Genomic DNA, 14,890 nt, shown 5'->3' with positions numbered 1-14,890 from the left:
CCATATTGAATCCCTCCCTCTTTTACTGAGCAGTAGTAGCGTACTTCTGACATGAGCTCTTTATAGGGGAATTTTTGGGGGGGTCTCTAAAATATTGACAATATGCTATTTTTGCCATGCATTTCTATTTTTCTGTATCTTCATCATCATGGATCATGCGTAAAATTAGGCTATTACTGATGTATGATTCATGCATGAGGGTGAATCATCACTGATTCACTTTGATAAAGATACCGGCATGCATGCTATTCATCATATTGCCATCACCATCGAAGTGTGGCGGCGCAATATCAAACTTCACTCACTTTAACTCAAAGATCAGAAAAAAAAAACTTTCTCAGTCCCACTCAGTCTGCGTGCCAAATCGCCATTATTAATCTCTCTGTTTTGTAGTCGGCATACTACAGACATGTCAAAAAGTAAACAAGGAAACTTACTCACAAATTTTGGATTTACCAAAAAATCAATGCCAATCAACTCTGAAGAGCAACCAGAGCCAGAGGCTTCTACCGCAAATGTTAGCTTGACCGACACTGATGCCACACCTGCTGGGACTGCTGTCAGCACAAACCCGCCAACGCGGTTTTGATACCCGTGTGGAGGTTTGATGTGATCATTAACTGATTATTATATATCAGAGAGTCACAGTCAGTCCTCTCTTTGAGGCACATGCAGGCGCCCCCCCAGTAAAAAAAAAAGTGAGCTCCCCCGAAAGCCATGGTATAGTTCACACACTGAGTCATAGTAATAGTAAATACTGCTCACTGTCATGTCTTCTCATAATGCCGTGCGTAAAGCAGATGTTTGTAGTGAGTTTCTTCCTCCACTTTTCTTCTGAAGGGTTTTGAAGCTGCAAAATGTGTTTACGGTCGCCGCCATGTTGACATTTTTTGGAGCAGCCAGAGAGAGGCAGGGGGCGGAGCCAAGGTGGAGGGGGCGGAGTTTGGGTCCTCCGCAGCTCCGCCTGCTATTGGCCCGTAATCTGTGACCTGTCAATCACAAGGAAAACAACCCCATGTTTTATCTGTTATGTCTGTTAATGACGCTATTATTTTGAAAATCTCCATAAGGACACACATTATTATGTATGTTCAAGAAACAATTAGGCAGGACTAATGCAAAATATCATTGTATAACAGTCAAAGGAGTTAATTCATGGAACAACTGTAGTGAGGAAATGAAGACATGTAGAACATTTAATAAGTTTAAACGAATGTTTAAAAATAACATATTGAATGGATATGGGATGGATGATCAGAGAGGGGAACTGGCATAAGACAGGGTACAGGATGTGTAGGTTGTTTTTGATTTGTGTTGTTTTGTTTGTTTTATTCTGATTGTTTTGTTCTTGTTTTGAATGTTTTATTTTTGTTTGATTTGATTGAGTTGTGTATCGTTAACACTGGGGCAGAAAGTTGGAATAGTTATGTTTAACATTACGTTTATAGATAGATAAATAGAAAAATAGGGGGTAGGACTTGATAAATATTCAGTTCTTCCTACTCCTTTTTGGACATTAAATATTTATTTATGTTGTTTATTGAGAGTTTGCTGTATATGTTTGCTGTTAATTTTATTGGTTATTTTTGTTTTGTTTTTCTCACTTATATTTTTTACTTTTTTAACATGTTCAAAATCTAATCTAATCTAAAAATCTAATCTAAACATTAGAAGAAGTGAAATTAGCTACTGAGATCAAAACCTCAAAAATTATTGACTTTATATTTTTATCAGAAGTTGGTTGTGGTCCACTGACTTCATGGAGTTGGAGGTTTGGAGTCTTTTGCTGCTGCTGCACTTCAGGATCGGCTTCAACTTTCACCTGAAGGTTTCGGCCGCTTGGTTTGAGCAGACGGTGAAAACCAAAAGTGAAAGCAGTCTGGTGTTTCCACAGCAAACAGCTGAACACGGCAGCAAGCCAGACATCTGAACCAGGTTTCTCATAATGAGAGTATGAGCTTATTCTAAACTCAGTTATGACTTTTATGTCAAACCAAAACCTGGTTACTTGAATAACTGAACGGAAAACATGAGTGATGTCACCGTACTTCTGGCCAAAGGGGAAAGTGTAACAGCTGTGACGCTTCCTGTGAAGGATGCTGGGAATGCAGAGAGCGGTCTGTGTGTCTAATGGGCTTTGAATAAATGTCGGAAAGCTTTTAAGCTCACTTATTCACATTAATCACTACGGCTTTTTACATTTTGTCAAGACATACCTTTCTGATTAAGCTTCTCATCTGCATTCGGCCTCGACTGTATTTTGAGGAATGACATATTCCAAATTCCAGTAATACTGAAAAACTTTAACAATCATTCACATAATTTACAATATTCTTTTTTTAATTGTTCCCTTTTCCAATTGAGAACAGCTAAAAAAGAAAGGTGTTAAGTTTAGCCTTAAACAGTGGTGGAAAGTAACTAAGTACATTTACTCAAGTATTGTACTTTACTTGAGTATTTCCATTTTATGCTACTTTGTACTTATACTCCACTACATTTTAGAGGGAAATATTGTATTTTTTACTCCATTACATTTATTTCACAGCTATAGTTACTAGTTACTTTTCAGATAAATATTTTATATTTAAAACATTTGATCATCTTTATAAAATAACTATAAAATAGCATTGTTATAGATTAGACTACCCAAAAGTATAGCTAAATTGTTAAGATTAGCTTCACGTTGACAACTTTAAAATGCTGCTTACATGTACATGTATGTCAATAAATCAGTATTAATATTCCAATAATTTATGAAAAATATAACTCTCTAAATGGGGACAGTTTGCATAATGAGTACGTTTACTTTGATACTCTAAGTACATTTTGCTGCCAATACTTATGTACTTTTACTTAAGTAAGATTTTGAATGCAGGACTTTTACTTGTAAAGGAGTATCTTTACATTGTTGTATTGCTACTTTTACTGAAGTAAAACATCTCAGTACTTCTTCCACCACTGGTCTTAAATGAGCATATGTATATGGGGCATATGTCAAATCAACAGACAGGCTGTTCTATTTCTTGGTGCATAAACACTAAATGCTATTTCAGCAGATTTACGATATGAAGGAGGCCAGTGCCCAATGACCGAAGAGATCTGCTAGGCTCATTAATATGGAATTGTGCCAATGTTGATTAAGCCCCGCCCTCGCAGGTCTCCTGATAGGTTAAAACAAACACTACGTATTATTTGCAGCTGCCATTTATCCGTCTAACTGCTCCAACTGTGAGACTGATGCTAAAACTCCTGAACCTCCTTCTTCTCTGACTTAAAGGGGATTTTTAACGATTTTTTTTTGTAAGAATTCACATGTTATTTCTGTGCCTCGGGACAGTTCAGTGTTTCTTTCCTAAAGCTATAGAGGCAGAGCAGGGGTTTCTGGCACAACTTCACCTACTTCCAAGGTGCATGGAGAAGGGAAAAAGGTCTAAAAAGGTCAAAACTCCAGCAACACTTGTAGTATATAGAACAACTTTATTGTTAGACCAACATGTTTCAGCTTGTGGCCTTCATCAGGGTCATCATGAAACACATTACAAACAACATTTAAATAGGGTAGCAGAAAAAATTCAAAAACGTAAAAAAATAAAAGACAACCAATCATATACATCCACACACATATCAGCCAGTGGGGTACCTACAAAGATGGGTTGGGTATATGGTCATGTGGCTTCAGGCCAACTTTTTTTTTATGATTAATTATTATTTTTTATGTTATTCTTTTATGATGTATTTCTATGATGTATCTTGTTGCTCTTCCTACTCTTTCCATATATAGCACTTTATAAAAAAGTGTTTTAGATTAAAGTGTTTTTAAAGCAGGCCACATCAAATAGGCACATATACATCCACACAAATATCAGCCAATGGCTTCAGGCCAATCATAGTCCCAGACTGGCAGAGAGGCAAGGGGAGTGTCCAATAAGGGGCATCATGGGTGACACCATATTGGGTCATAAACTGGAGAAGTGCAACTAAGGGAAGGTACTTGAGTTTGTACAGAAGAGGCCTCAACCCAAAATGTGCCTCAATTTGGTGCAAGTACTCCCACAAAAAGTTTATGGGTCAAAAAAGTCAGTGCCCCATTGATCATCTATGGAGCAGCTGCTGATTTTACATCCCAGTCACATCACACTTTCAACGCTACATCACACGTTTAAGGGTAAATTCTCCAGTTTCTAGCTTTAGGAAAGGAGTGGATCAGGTTCACAAGGACTGACTGAACTGTCCCGGGGCACAGGAAGAACATATGTGAATTCTTAAAACGGGTGGCATTCCCCCTTTAAAGAGGAAATCGGCGTCTCGAACATACCGCACGGCCAGTGGAGCATTATGGAGGGGAACAAGCAGCGCTTTGAGACGCTGCAGATTTATGGGCCTTCGCTCCGGACCGACACTCTGGAGGCTGCAGCACCGTGGAAATTATTATTCCACAAAAAAAACGACTGGTGTGAGTGACTGGTGGGAGGAGAGATGCGGGAATATATACGGTTTATATATGTGCTCGGGTCACTAAGGCACATAAAGACAGGCATTTCCATTTCCATTTTACACTTGAGGCGTTTGCGTCGTCAATCACAGGAAATTACACAAAAATGACTGTGATTGTCTGAATTTTCTTTCACTCAGTATATCATAGAACAAAGGACTCCCGCACACTGTCTACTTCACTTGGATTAGAAAAGATTTATTGGGAACAGCGTTTCGGTACACAGACCTTCATCAGGTTATTTTACAAGACAAAACGAGAGACCATCTTAAATAGGTTGGTTGACCCACGTGGACCAATCAGGTCACACTACAGACTGACATCACTCATTGAATAAAGCATCATACATAATCACATCATGGCACCATAGGCCGACAATATAAATAGACAGAAATATACAAAATGCACATTATACGTAGTTTAAAATGCACATATTCATAATAAAGAAAAGCTACCATACCAAGATAAATATTAACAATATTTTCAATATCTGGTTGGAACTTGAAAAAACTGTCTCCTAGAATCTGTCCCTAGACAAGAAAAAGAGAGGAGATGGGATTAGAAAAGAAAAAAATACATATATATATATATATGAAGAAGCAAAAATGAAATACAGCAAAAACAAAAGCCATCCACTCAGTGTATCATCCCATGTGGTAACCAAGTAGGTAAAATAATCCATAACATTTACATTTATAAACTTTAAAGGAAAAATCCCTTCAGATCCTCTCCCACTGTCAGATCTCATCAGTCTGACATGATCTTCAGTTCATTCCAGGAGTTATTTAGTGATGAAGTGTTGTCATTTACTTTTACGGTGAACCCACTTTCCCTCAACCTGCCTCTTCTTCTACTGCAGTTATTGATTTACTACATTTCCCAGAATGCCTTTCGACAACCCCCAGAGAACAGGTGTGAACTTGTTGCTTTTAGCTGCTGGTTTTACATGTAGGTGGAGAGAGAGATAGCATTGTACGAGCAAGAGAGAGAGAGAGTTTTTCCAGTCAAGAAAAAGTAAGAGTCTCTCCTTACTCAAACCCCAACCTGTCTCTCTGCTGCAGTGCATTCTGGTCTCTCTCCTGCTCCTGTGGTGGAGAAATTGGTCTCTCTCCTCTTCTACGATGGATCTCTCCCTGTGTGATTGCTGAACGTCTCTTGGTGCAAAATGGCGGCTCTAGAAAGAAGCCCTCGCTCTTTGATTCTGAGGGACTGACACCAAAACCTGACGTTTACCGCTGATGTTTTACATCCTGAAACATTTTCTCATATCAAACTCCACTGGAGCTGCTGGAAACATCTTGGAGGTGATGTCACCTCGTCTACGATTGGCCGGTTATCCACCAAGAAGAGAAACACAACAAACTACTGAATGGAGCCAGGAATGCAGAGTTTAAGTGTTTTAGGGTGGATTTTTCCTTCAAATCCAACTTTAAAAGCAGCCAGTAGACAAGAGTTCAAGGGTCAGAGGTCACAGCAGCCAGACCAGGTGACAGGAAAGTGGTTGGAAAATGTGTGTGTATGTATATGTTGGTGCTGTGGATAGATGCTCAAATGATACACCCCTGCCATTTATCCATCTAACTGCTCCAACTGTGAGACTGATGCTAAAACTCCTGAACCTCCTTCTTCTCTGACTTAAAGGGGATTTTTAGGGTGAGGCCAGTGCCCAATGACCGAGATCTGCTCGGCTCATTAATATGGAATTGTGCCGATGTTGATTAAGCCCCGCCCTTGCAGGTCTCCCGAACAAAACAAACACTACATATTATTTGCAGCTGCCATTTATCCATCTAACTGCTCCAACTGAATTCACATGTTATTTCTGTGCCTCGGGACAGTTCAGTTACTGTTTCTTTCCTACAGCTAGAAATCAGAGAGAGAATTTCAAATTGTGATGTGACTGGGATGTAAAATCAGCAGCTGCTCCATTGACAATGAATGGGACTCTGACTGTGGAGTCATAAGATGCTGAGTTGAGCTGTCACACCAAAATTAAGTTCATATTCTAGCATTTCTAAAAATACAACTAACTACCGAATGGAGCCAGGAATGCAGAGTTTAAGTGTTTTAGGGCGGATTTTTCCTTTAATTTCAACTTTACAAGCAACCAATAGAAATGAGGTCAAGGGTCAGAGGTCACAGCAGCCAGACCAGGTGACGGGAAAGTGGTTGGAAAATGTGTGTGTATATACGTATATATTGGTGCTGTGGATAGATGCTCAAATGGCACACACACACACACACACACACACACACACACACCACCGACCTGTGGTTGTTTTTGGCCGGGCCTCCTGTAGCAAATATTCGGTGGTGTCCTGAATCAACATTAATCTTTTGATTATGAAGTCTAACGTCAGCACACAGCGTCGTCTCTCCCTGTCGGTGTTGCTTTACTGCGGTTCACAGTTATGAACGCCGAGCGCCGCAGGTCCAGAGGGAAACCATAATGACTGGCTTCTGAGGCTTATAAAAGTTCCAGTCCGTATTTAAAAAACTGTTCTTTGACCTCATTCTGGTTTCTGGCTTCTGTCTGGCCGCTGTAGCTGGTCAGTCAGTCTGCTGTTCAGGTAACCAGACATCAGCTGGAGTCCGGTTTTATTCAGTCTGACCTCCTGAAATTTTGTGAAATAAGCACGAAGTCTTAAAGCTCTGTGTAGCTCTGGTAGAGTCTTGGGTTGTGTCTCTTCCTCCATGATAAAACCACAAAATCGGTGATTCTGTGATCTGTTGCTCCGGTAGAGGAGACTGGAGAATTGTGTTTTTTTTCTCTCTCCATTCACTGCCATTGTCTGGAGGAACAGTCTGAAAATCACTTCTAGCACATAAAGGAATGCTGACAAAGCAGATTCTGACAATATATAAAACAAGCGCAGATCCTGTACAGACCCACGGAGTGTGTTCAATTCTCTGCACTGAAGCACTGCGACGGTTAAATGACCTAATTCCACTAACGTTTCTTAAATACCACAAGATGACGTCACCTACCGTTAAAGTCTGTAGGACAGCAGAAGACGAGTTGCTGTCTGCAAATCCCCATTACTCACTGTGGAATGTTAAGTTTCACTTTTGTTTTCAAACCGGAGACTCTGTGGACTGAGTTCAGTCTGCTGGTCTGCTGTCTGTACATCAACTACAGACACGATGTGATGTCACATTAGGCACATTAGAGATCGATTTAGATCCATTTCTATACATTAACCAACTTGATTTTGTGTCTCTCTATAGGAAACACTTTGCCTGGGTCCAGACCTTTGACTCCGCCCACTCCACCGAGTTGACTGATTCTGGTCTGGCATCGTGACATGAAACAGCGGTTTCTCGGTTGAAAAATGATCGGTCCGATGAGCGCCGGGGGGGGCTAACGATTAGCCAATCAGAGCCACGGGCGGGACTAACGCCGCCGTCAAGCTGTTGTCAAGCTGTGCGCTGGAACCAAGGAGGAGTAATAACAACAATGGCGACCGCTATAGACAAGATAGACGCTGCTATCCAGGCTGTTCTAAATCCATTAAAAGTACCTTGAGAAGTACCTTGAAAAGTACTTTGAAATCTGAAATACTTTGTTTTTACTTGGCTCCGTGTTGTCAAAGATGCTCTATACATTCTGAACCGTCTCTGGTGTTGTCATGGCTACGCATCGGCGTCAACTTTAAATGGCGTTAGATTCAGGCGGATCCGTCGGTCTCTAGTGATTGGTTAGGGAAAATCGAATCCCCCTCCCCCACGGAAATCGGTTAGAGTGGAGGCAATGAAGACTGAAGATGGAGATGGAGTGGAACGAGTTGACAGTTCTGTCTGATATCAGGCAAGGAAACACTGCATCTCACAGTCAAAGACGCCCTCTAGAGGCCATCTGACGAAGTGACAGGTGACTGACTGACTGCCTGACCTGAATTAGCCTTGTGATGCCCTCGGCTGCACCGTGGGAATAACTAGTGATGCTCCTGAATTGTTTTGAAGTGAATCTCTTTCTTTATGTTTATTAAACCTTTTAGTTTGAACAAGTGTAACGGCGAAATCCAGTCGGAGGAAACTTACACCGGAACAAAGAAAATAATACGTTCACCAATAATTGTAAATAGGTGAAAAAAGGTGGGAGACAGGAGTTTGATAAAGCAGATTCTGACAATATATATATAAAAAAAAAAAGAGTCTCTCACTTTTTTTTCACCTGGTAGAAGCAGAACAGTGTGAAGTGAAAACCTCGGGCTGTCGGACTGAAACACAGTCTGCAGGAATGTTTCTGGTTTCATATTCATAAATCATCCATCAGCAGCAGAAACCACAGAGCTCACCAGCAAAATGACATGAAGTCTGAACTCTCTCTCTCCCTCCCTCTGTCTCTCTCTCTCTCTCTCTCTCTCTCTCTCTCCCTCTCTCTCTCTCTCTCTGTATGGCAGAAAGTGTCACATCAGATTTTGTGCTGAAATTGCAGACAAACCTTCATACTTGATACCAAATGACTTGATACCAAACGCTTTTCTGAATTGTTAAGGTTAAGTCTTCAGCTCACCAGGCAGCACTTGAACTCCTTGAACTCTGACTTTCCCCTTACATTTCTTCTTATTTCCAATTTCTTCTTTTTTTTTCATATTTTTTTTTACTTGAAGAGTTTCCACTTTAGAATATTATTCTCCACTCAGCAGGAGCACTCCATAAGATTCTCCATAAGATTTTCCATCTTATGTTATGCATTCCTCATTTTTATCTTATTTTTACTATTATTATCAAGTGGGTTTTATTCTCCATCTTATTTTACATTAATTATGGCATTCTATCCCTGTTTTTATGCTCATTCTATATCTATTTTCATGTGAAGATGCATTCTATGTATTCTATTCTCATCTTTAACTTATTTTCACTATTATTATCAAGTTTTATGTGAAGCACTTGGTGCATGTAATTTCTTTGTGGTAAAGCACTTTGAGCTGCATTTCTTGTATGAAAGGTGCTATACAAATAAAGTTTAACCTTATTATTATTATTATTACTTTACAACAGGTTTACCAGGTTACATGAATAACACGCTGTAATGCTTGTTGTGACTTAGTGTCAGGATGTTTCAGTAATACATGAAGCGTTCAGGTCACAATTTAGACAATACATTGGCATTAAGAAACATGTAGAACAACATTACATAATGCAGTTGTTCATGTGCAATTAATATGAACTAATCTTTGTTAATGTCACTGTTCATGCTTAATTTGTGTTAGTAAATGCATTAGTTAACATTAGTTGATGAACACTTAATGTAAAGTGCTACCTGTTTTTCAGTGTGAATCTGTGAAATGATAAAAGTGTGTATGAAGCCTCTTGGTTCACAGCAGCAGGACAGAGCTGGACTCTTCCAGGTAGTTTCACACCCCGAGTTCAAAATGGCCGAATAAGATCAATAAATAGCGGTGTGGCTGCAGGAGTTTCGAGGCTCAGATACCAGCGAGGGGAAGGAAGTGCTGCATCCATCCAAGAATGACAGCTTCTCTCATTTCAAGGTGATACGCTGCAGAGGAAATTCTCTCTTTCTTTTATGAAGTCTAATGAGCTGAATGTCTTCAGCAGATCCCAGTCAGCTCCTCTGCTGGATCTGGATCTGTGTCTCCAGGTCTCGCAAACCACAGAAACCAGAGAAACCAGTTTCATTCCACACAGCTGTATGAAACCAAACAACAAACTCAGTTAATGAGACAGTTATTCTGCCTCACCAAGCAAAGAGCCAGAGGTGGGGACTCGAGTCACATGACTTGGACTTGAGTCACAATTTTAATTGCTTGAGACTTGACTTGATGCATGAAGAGAAGACTTGAGACTTGACTTGGGTTCTGGTGACTTGGGACTTGACTCTGACTTGTACTCTGATGACTTGAAAAGGTTTCTAAAGTCTTGACTTGAGATCTTGTGTTTGTGCAAATGATTTAGATTGAAAGTGATGAGATTTGTTCCAGCAGACGACTGAATTTAAATTCTGTTTTCTGAATTTGTATGGAATGATTGAATTTATTGAAGTTGAAACTGATTATAGAAATCAAACTCATGATGCTCTTACCAGGTTTTTATCCTATTAAAACCATATTGCATTGAAAAGTCCTAGATATTTAGTTTTTTTTTAAGATATTAAATTGATACTGGACTCTTGATTTGTTCTGACTTGACTTGCTACATTTAGACATTTTCTTTCTCTCTCTCAAAAAAGAAAAATACAATAATTCTTTTCTTTAAAAAGAGAAATCCCAAAGCTACACCATCGCCTTCTACCAAGATTTTCTCATACCAATACAATGTGTGTGTGTGTGTGTGTGTGTGCGTGTGTGTGTGTGCGCGCATGTGTGTGCACCCGTGTGTGTCTGCGTGTGTGTGTGCGTGTGCGTGTTTGTGTGTGTGTGTGTGCGTGCGTGCGTGCGTGCGTGCGTGCACGTGTGTGTGCGTGTGCGCGTGCGTGTGCGTGTGCGTGTGTGTGTGCGTGCGTGCGTGTGCGTGTGTGTGTGTGTGTGTGTGTGGGAGATGGAGACAGATGTTTATAGTCAAGAAGAAGTCCAGTCTTTGTTCCAGTCCCAGGCTGAGCAGGTTTGGCTGATCGGTGCTGATGAGGTCAAACCTCTGAATGGATTATTATTTATTGATCCAGGAAAAGTTGACTAATGCTGCATTCAGATCCTGTGGGAAAACTGAAAACAGAACGAAGGTTAAAAGCAGCAACTAATGACCTGGATGTAACATCAGCTGCAGGCTGTTTTTCACTCCCACCCGTCTCCACAGTCACACAGTAAAACAGTCTGCTACTGTCCGCCTCCAGTGTTGGGCGGTGACCTTACAGTAATGTGATTACTTTTTTCAGTAACATTTATAATAAGGGTCACTAAGTTTTTCACTGAATGGTTAGTTAATGCTTAATAAGCATTAACTAGATACCAGCGTTAGTTAATGCTTAATAAGCGTTAGTTAATGCTTAATAAGCATTAACTAACGCTTAATTAAGTTAACTAATGTGTAATTTACTAATGGTGTTCATGTTAACTAAGGTATTAATTTATACATTATTTAATAGTTTATAAAGATGACTATTAAATAATGTATAAATTAATACCTTAGTTAACATGAACACCATTAGTAAATGATTACCAGACACATTAGTTAACTGTTAATTAAGGGTTAGTTAATGCTTATTAAGCTTATTATTAAGGGTTAGTTAATTGTTATTAAGCATTAGTGACCCTTATTGTAAAGTGTTACCCAGTAAGGTAAGAGATTACAATTTCAAATTCAGTAATTCTATTACAGTTACTAATCCCAGTAACACTCTGTTACTGCATTACTGAAACCTAAACTACTTCGACATCTTCAAAGCTTTTCCTCATCTGTCTCTTCAGGACCTGCAGCAGCTTTAGGTCGGCTGTTTGCTAAAGAAGCAAAACAAAAGATGGAGACTGAGGGAGAGACGCAGACTTTCAGCAGCTGGAAGTTTTCCCGTTACTTTGAATTGATTAAAGAACATTCTGGTCCGTTGTGAACTTTGTGTGGCGGCAAAACTCTTTCCACAGAGAAAAACACAACATCCAGTTTATCAAAGCATCTGATACAGAAACAGAGAGATGAGAAACTAAACGCAGAGTAATGGAACGAGGAATGGAACTAATTACTGCTGCTGGTGAGGAATTAGTAAAGTAATGTGATTACTTTTTAAATGAGGAATAAGTAAAGAGTACCGTATTTCCGCTAATAGTGGCCGGTAGTCAATTAAAAGCCGGGTCTCCAAGGGCGTGGTCGACCCGAACAAATAAAGGCCGGCCCCAAATACAAGCTGGGGAAAAAACCAAAGGAAACAAGCGTGAATTCGCTATCGCTGCGACCACGTACACACACTCTGCGGCTATAGGCCGCCAAAGGATGGGGACATTTTTGACAACTGACCAACCGACCAACCGACCAACTGACAGAGCGACATAGAGCTGCTGGTCACAGTTAAAAACAACGGTGGATACCGGTAAACTTCTGGTGCCTGGAGGAAGTCTCTGGAGCGTGCCGTCGTCAATTACCGTAATTATCGGTAATGCGTCGCAGTAACAAAAAAACGGCTACCTAACGAACCCCAACAGAAGCAGATCAGAAAACAAGGAGGCTTCGTACTAAAATATGAGCAAATATACTTATCAAACAGAGGGAATTAGAAATAAAGGCCTGTCTCTAATATAAGCCTGCTTCCAATAAAGGCCTGGTACCCTCTGCAGCTGAGGTAAATAAAGGCCTGGGCCAATATTAGAGGAAATACGGAAATTGATTACATTTTCCGTTTAACCCGCCCAACACTGTCAGCCACTGAGCCGCTGCACTGGAGGAATTTGTGTTTTCCTGCCTTGCTCAAAGGCAGGTTACTGAGTTTCCATTCAAACCAGCAACCTTGGCCAACACCGCTCCATTCTCCCTTCAACCTGCAGCCTGTATGACAGAGTTGGGTTCAATTCATGAATGAACTCATCGGTTCCACTTCAACTGAAGAATTAGAATTTGAGAAAACCTACATGAAACAGAATTGAAATTGAACTGGAATTTCAGAAAGTTTAATTTAAGTCCATGAAATTCTGTGAAGTTTTTTTTTTGTTTTTTCTTCCCACATTTCTGAGATTCCACATAGTGTTATATATTATCAATACTGAATATCACAAAATGTTAAAGGAACCTTTCAACTGGTATTTGATGCAGAACATGTGATGGTAATCCATACATTATGATTGAATGTGTTTGATTTGTTGAAATGTCTTAGTAACACTTTACAATAAGGGTCACAAAGTTAAGGGTTAGTTAATGCTTAATAAGGGTTAGTTAATACTTAATAATTAACTTAGTGACCCTTATTGTAAAGTGTTACCAATGTCTTTTATTTGATTCATAATGTTTTGATTTATAATGTTTAGAGTCGAGACAAACTCTCTTACAAGTGGAATTTAATTGAATTTAATGGAATTCACTTCTGTTTCCTGTCATTCAATTCAATTCACATTCTGTTTCCTTACAGCTGGGAGACTTTCACACTGCAGGAGCTGAACTGCAGTTTACCATGAATTCTCTCTTCAGTTCATGAATGGATCCGGCACTGATATATGGTTTATCTGTCATGAAGCAGCTAAACAGTCAGAACATCTGCTTTCCTCTGCAGTTCCTCTGATGTGAAAAAGCCTCTTCTCTCTCATTCTGAGCATCAGTGTGAACGTCGGAGTGATTTGTGCTCGACAGTCAGATATTTTCCTCCCGGAGCTCGGAGCTGTAAATATTCCTCGGCGCTGAAGGAGCCAAGCCGCACATTTCAAACACTGAAGAAGAGATTAAGGAGCTCTGAATCACACTGACACTTTAAATAAAACCTTAGAAGAAGAATCCTGCAGCTTCGTCCTGACAGAGAACATGGAGGCTGTCAGCAGCTTGACGGCTGAACACAGCTGCAGCTTCACCTGCCAACACACACACACTGTGGCATATAGTATAGATTATATAGATTAATAAATCAACTCTGAGGTATTAACATGTATTAACAGTGACGCCCTTATGAAAAACAACTATAGTGATCCTGTAATACACTTTAGAAGGATAGTATACAGATATGACAGCAAAAATATAAACTGTTATCAGAATATTATAGGATAGATTATAGTGATACCATATGAGAAACAAATACCATAAAGTCACTACTGAGTAAGGAAATACAATATTATTATATATTATAGGAAAATATTATTGGAATATTATAGGAATATTATAAAGATACAATTGGAGATCCATAAAGTAATAAAGTCACTATTGAGCGCACACACACACACACACACGCACACGCACACACACACACACACACACACACACACACACACAGTAAGTCCCTATAGGAATATGGGCAGTATTTAAATTCAATGTATTTGAAACATGTATTTAATTATTTTTGTGTATTTTGTTTTTGGCTGGAGTTCAAAAAACAACTCAGAATTTGTATCAAGTCACTTTTGGAAGTACTCGGATTACAGTAGATTCAGAATTCTTACATTTTTCAAATTTAATTTTCAAATTTGGCCCACTGTACTTTTCATTTTGTCACTGTGGGCTGGTTGGATCTTCTTCATGTCATTTTGGTCAGCTTTCTTGATAGAACTTTTGTCTTGTCTTTCCCCACTCTACTAGACCACTGCACTAGAAGTCCCTATAGGAATATTATAATGATATTAGAGGAATATTATGGTGATATTGGAATATGTAAGTACAATAAGGTTACAATAAATTCACTGTTGAGCACCACAGACTCTGTAAGACCCTATAGGAATATTACAGGAATATTAAAGGAATATTATGATGATATTTGAATATTATAGTGCAATCGCAGATTATAAAAACATAAAGTACAATAAGGTCACTATAAAC

This window comes from Centroberyx affinis, unplaced genomic scaffold (assembly GCF_046629955.1).
Source record: "Centroberyx affinis isolate AG114_WGS23_722 - 3 ecotype Tasmania unplaced genomic scaffold, CSIRO-AGI_Caff_v1 ptg002422l_1, whole genome shotgun sequence".
NCBI classification, from domain to species: domain Eukaryota; kingdom Metazoa; phylum Chordata; class Actinopteri; order Beryciformes; family Berycidae; genus Centroberyx; species Centroberyx affinis.
The sequence above is the reverse complement of the archived record's forward strand: the minus strand, read 5'-3'. Positions refer to the sequence as shown.